The following is a 6,141-nucleotide window of genomic DNA, read 5'->3' as shown; positions in this document are numbered from 1 at the left end:
ACGTTGTACATTTGCTGTTATATTAAAGTTTTTCTTCATTAGCCATTCAAGCCGTCTCCAGCCATTATTAGTCCACTAAACATGTTTATGTTGAATGTGTGAATGAAATGCTGTTGCCCTCCAGTTAGTTCAGCAGTAACTCTGAGGGCCTATAAAGTTAAAAACCTGGTTTCGATACCCGCAGTGAGCAGAACACAGATGACACATTGTGTGGCTTTGTGTTTTACAACAAACAAGACATTCTAAATTAACTGCATTATTAGCATGTAAATATAATTTTTTATTAATTGTTTATAGTAACTGTGCGTTTTTTTCAAAAATAGGTAATCTGATATATATAAAAATCACAACTGCAATAATACACAAGAAAATGTTTCACGTGTAGTAAATCTCACTGTGCTAATAAGTTTTGTTTCGTCCCCCCTTTATGCCTAATCTTTATGTAAATATTTGTAATAGCTATTACTTTTATAAAAACAAAATACATTTTCAATTAGAAAAATTGTGGTCTTATATAATTTTAAAATATATAGTTCGTTATACTAAACATTTTTCATAGCGTTAAGATCACGCAACTTACGGCAACATAAGCTTTAGTGCATACTGCGAACGAGATTAACATGGAGCCTGACCCTTAAAATTATCGTTTGTCGAATTAACCCAATAAACATAGATAATTTAACCCATGACACTTCATCCTTGATTTTTGAGAACCATGCATTCATACGTGACTCTCCAAATTGACTAACTGTTTAATAACTACAGGGTCATCACGAAAGTCTTGTAGCCTATTTCTCTTAAATGTTCGAGGGAAGAAAGAGGTGGGGGTACTTCGAGTGTTTTTCCACGCTAGGGGAAGATTCATTCAGGCTAGATTCTTTTTCACGCTATTTCATACACTTTTTTTTTCTCCTAAAAGTATTTCTAGCCTTCCTCTTTTCCACACTTCGTGGCATGTATAATGTTTGTTAGATGAGGGATCGCCTTGACACGATACAAACTCAAATTATTGAAAAAGAAAAAAAAAAAGAAGGAAAAAAACGACCCGACGACCTATTGGTTTCTAAAGGAGAGAAAGATAGAAGAAAAAAAAACACATATCCACGTTTCTATAGGAACGATCCTTCGTCAATTTCGGACGTAACCAACTGCCCTTTTAGCACGAGGAGAACATCTGACTCGGGCTCCTACACGGAGCACGAGCAGCCTGCAGCGTGAATTCGCGTGGGCCGGGGTCAATATGGTTGAGGGCTGCCAGATGTCTCCGGAAGGATCACGTGTACTAGATGAAAGACAGGGAAGGAGTATACACACAGGTGGTCTTATGACGTAAAGTTGTCTAAAAAGTTTTGGTGAACTACTACAACGGCGCACAGTCCTTCAGTGGTTTGAACAAATTAAAACTGGTAATTGCCACCATAATACGTTAATTGCTTATTGTATGTTATACTCTGACTTTCGTTTGTTTAAAAAAAAAAGCAACTTATCAACGGAAAATCTTGGACAAAACCATTCGATTTCAGCTTTCCTTTACTTAGCTTTTTGATGGTAATTTGTGGTGGTAACGACGTCTTGTTATGAATTCTAAGAACTCGTGAGTAGAAGCAAAGGAGAACGTATTATAATATATCAACCATCTGCTATACCCAGTGCCGACATGGCCTTTTGCCCAATTCCAGGGTTCATCAGGCCAGCCAGGATACGACAGATATAGTAACTGTTTAAGCACCACTATATGTACCATCAATTTTCACGAACAACAACTGTTAGGGTGTGAATCAGATTAAGCAAGTGAAATGTAATTATTATCAATTTTTATTTAAGTTGTTTACAAATCAGATGTTTAGCTAAAAATTAATAATACAACATTAGTTATTTTACTTTAACAATGTTTACTGAGGTATTATTATTATTTGAATTAATTCTACTATCATTCACCAGAACTAGTGAACTAGCAAGATAGTCTTCTTGTTCCCGGAACAAGTAATATAACCATTGCGTCAAAGTAACAAAAAAAAAACAGTGGAAATAATGAAGAAATACTACTCGACCAGTCTCCCAGTGGCACAGCGATATGTCTGCGGACTTACAACGCTAAAAACCGGGTTTCGATACCCGTGGTGGGCGGAGCAAAGATAGCCCATTGTGCTTAACTACAAAACACGAACAAAACACTCGGTCCAGTATAAAGCTCCTAGCTTACTAAATTCGGCTTGAAAATATATAACTATACATTCCTCAGACATAGTCACAGCAGAGAAGTCAATCGGTTAGTCGTTCACGTATTTATGTTCATTGACGAATTTAGGTTCGATCACACACACTAAACAGTGGCTCTGGGTTTTAGGCTTACGGTTTATAACTTATATAACTGATTCGATCACACACACTAAACAGTGGCTCTGGGTTTTAGGCTTACGGTTTATAACTTAATAATGTAATTAATTGCGGTTGCTCTTGTTGTTTAATTAATTTAGGTTCGATCACACACACTAAATAGTGGCTCTGGGTTTTAGGCTTACGGTTTATAACTTATGGATGTAATTAATTGCGGTTGCTCTTGTTGTTTAATTATAAAAGACTAGCAAGTTGTCTAGACTTCACTAAACCCGTATATAAGAAATATAATCAATTAGGTGGTGGTTGTTTGTTTGTTTATTTGGAAGCTTCTCCCAATAAAATCAATAACAAAATCAAGTGATAATACAAAACAAAATGAAGTATGATATCATCTTACATTCTGGTTTAATGAACCCCCAGGTATCGCGCGAAAGACCTCATGATATCATCTTACATTCTGGTTTAATGAACCCCCAGGTATCGCGCGAAAGACCTCATGATATCATCTTACATTCTGGTCTAATGAATCCCCAGGTATCGCGCGAAAGACCTCCTCGGCACCGGATATGGCAGATTTTGTGTAGTTGACGTGTTAAAACATGTTCTCCTTTGCTTTCGTTCATGGGTTCTTAGAATTTACTGTTGTTACGCATTGACTGTTATAATATTTCTGTAAATGAATCTTTTGAATACTTAAACTGAAAAATTCTGATATAAAGTTCCCATATATTCACTATATGTAAGCACGTTACTGCAAAGTGTTTGCTTGTACGATGTTCCCATAAAGCCATTTGTTTGTTTGTTTGTAATTAAGCACAAAGCTACACAATGGGCTATCTGTGCTCGAAACCCGGATTCCAGCGTTGTAAGTCCGCAGACATACCGCTGTGCCACTAAAGGGGGGGGGGCATAAAGCCATACCTTCCTCTATACAGTCTACATCATGTGTGATATTACATTGACCGTTCTGTTCCAGTTCAGTATTTACCTTTTTTAAGCGATAGTTCAAGCTCGCACTTTTTAAAATCAAACAAAAACACCTCCATTACTTAAAAATCACTTAGACGAAATTCATCTTTCCAATTCTTAGGCATATTTTGATTCCAGATTACATTTCTCCAGATTTTTATGAAGTGAGATTATTGGTAAACACGTTATTAATGATATATCAACCAGCTCAGTTGTGATTGTACTATTCAATATTTCCAGTTGTCCACTAACTACACAGGTTAAAGTGCATAAATTAACCCTCGAAATGTCGATGTGTCTTTTATATCGTTGTTCACCCGCTGCATCATATTGAATAATTTTATGTTTGTGCCTGTTAGAACAATTAGTTTAAAGAAGTCCTAAAATTAGGTAAAATTGCTCAATTTCTATGTAAAATACCCAGAGGATTCTAGCAGTACTTAAAAAAGATGGCACTGCGTTCCATTCTTGGTTTTCACAGTTTATAACAAACAGTATCACGAGTAAAGCCTAACCAAAATGCAATGTGTTCGATTAACGATTTTCACGGTTTGTAACAAGTAATACCAGATTTAAAGACTAACCAAGATGACACTCTGTTCGATTTTCACGGTTCATAACAAACAGCACCAGACGAAACAGATTTCACTATTAATAACTTATGAACAAACTCTAAAATAAATTAATTATCTAGGAACAACTGGGTAGCATATGTTACAAAATGTTGGAACTAAAATTACTGTTATCAGCCTTTCCACACAACATATTAGTCAAAATTATGTTGAAGCATATTGTTAACGAGAATAATATTTATCAAATGGTATGCAACTTACTGATTTGACACAAGATATCGCCAATACTTATCCCCCCCCCCTCCATTTTCGTCTTAGAAATGTATATCTCGAATAGGAAATTTTAATTAATGAAACTTTGCGGTGGCAAATTAGGGTTAATTATACCTCACAGTAGAAAAAGTGCCTTGGTATTACGCGAAAGGCCTCATCAGCATTGGATATAGCAGATGTAATATGGTCGACATAATATAACATGTTCTCCTTTGCCTTCACTCATGGGTTCTTAGAATCCCTACTATAATTCTCTTGTCTTCCACAACATCAAACCACAGCTGTTTTTTTACTGCAAAAGTAGTACGACAGACAGCTTGTCTCCTACATCCCCACCCACGCTGAGAGCCGACCGGTCGTCGCCAAGTGGTGTATCGCGCCAAGCCTTGAATGTAGGCCGCGTGGAATAAAAGTAGAGCCCACATTTCCGCCTCCCACACTACCATCCGTTGAAAGTGGCAAGTACATACTACAAGATTTTAGTGATGTATGTAAGGATATATTTGTTACTGAAAATATAAAATTTTATCTGGAATAAATTCCCTTTACGCGGTGTAGGCAAGAAAGGAATGTAATATTCCTAATACAAACTGTACGGGAACAAAATGTTCATAGAGGAATCAGTGCTCCCACAACAAAAGGATATTACATATTAAGATGTATACTTTATATCATAACAGCTTCATTTTAAAGGTCCTCAGGACTCGGGCACATGAATATATAATTATTCTAGTTTGAAGTTTTTGTTTGTTTATTCTTAAACACAAAGCTATAAGGTGGGCTATCTGTGCTTTGCCACCGCGATCTTTATCGTTATAAGCCCTCATACTTGACGCTGAGCCTCTGGGGAACAAGTTATTATACTTTACTACAAGCCGGTAATTAGTCCAATTAACTTAGTTGCTAATATTCCAATTAAAATCACAACTCAAAAATCCTATAAGGTTTGTTTGTTTGTAATTAAGCACAAAGCTACACAATGGGCTATCTGTGCTCTGCCCACCACGGGTATCGAAACCCGGATTCTAGCGTTGTAAGTCCGCAGACATACTGCTGTGCCACTGGGGGCAATCCTATAAGGAGAATTGAGCGACGAGAATGAGAGGCTAGAAAAGTTATAGATTTATAATACTTCTTACAAGATTATTAAAAAATTATTAATTTAAAATGTTAAAATAATGTCAATACTACTTCTCAAACCTCAAGCTTGTTTGTTTATTTTTTTTGTGATTGCATTTTCACTTTAAGCTACCTATCTTGTTTCTGTAATTTTTTGAAGATCCTTATTCCCCCTCTTTTTAAATTAACTATTTTTAATAATCTTGTTTATCATGGACATAAATCTGTATATTAACAATACTGTCCTATTTGAAACAGTTTAGTTTAATGAAATACGTAGTTGGTGTATGATGCTCTTTCGTGAAACAATGACAACCTTTACATTGGCTTCGTGCAGATTGGATGGCTATTGCTCCTGATATCATTGCAACAATGTTATTATTGATTGTGTTACTGTATGTAATGATTAATATGATGCATTGTGATCAACATACCACATGTTATGTATATGCTTGTAAAAATATATGACATTTGCATCATCCCTACATAATAGCACAGGCACACAGTGTAGTAGAATATTAAGAAACAAAAATATTATAAATTAAACTCAATTGTGATTGAATAGTTATATATATATTGCTATATGTTAATTATTGCCTGTCCTATTATGTAGGGATGATGCAAGTGCCATCCCTACTATCTTGTTTGCATTGTTTTTGAAGGATTGATATTAGCCATCCCTACATTTACTTCATTTTTTGAAAAGTTTTTCCTTTACTTTTTTTAATACATGTTTCAATAGACATAGAAAGGTTGTATTTATAATTAAGTCCTAGATACAATGAGGTTCCAACTGTAATATCTATTGTTTATCTATTATTGGCTGGTAATTCCTGTTTCACCATGTACTTAAGTTTTTAAAGGAACA

Source organism: Limulus polyphemus, unplaced genomic scaffold (genome assembly GCF_000517525.1).
Source record: "Limulus polyphemus unplaced genomic scaffold, Limulus_polyphemus-2.1.2 Scaffold1995, whole genome shotgun sequence".
NCBI classification, from domain to species: Eukaryota; Metazoa; Arthropoda; class Merostomata; order Xiphosura; family Limulidae; genus Limulus; species Limulus polyphemus.
Note: the sequence above shows the minus strand (reverse complement) of the source record.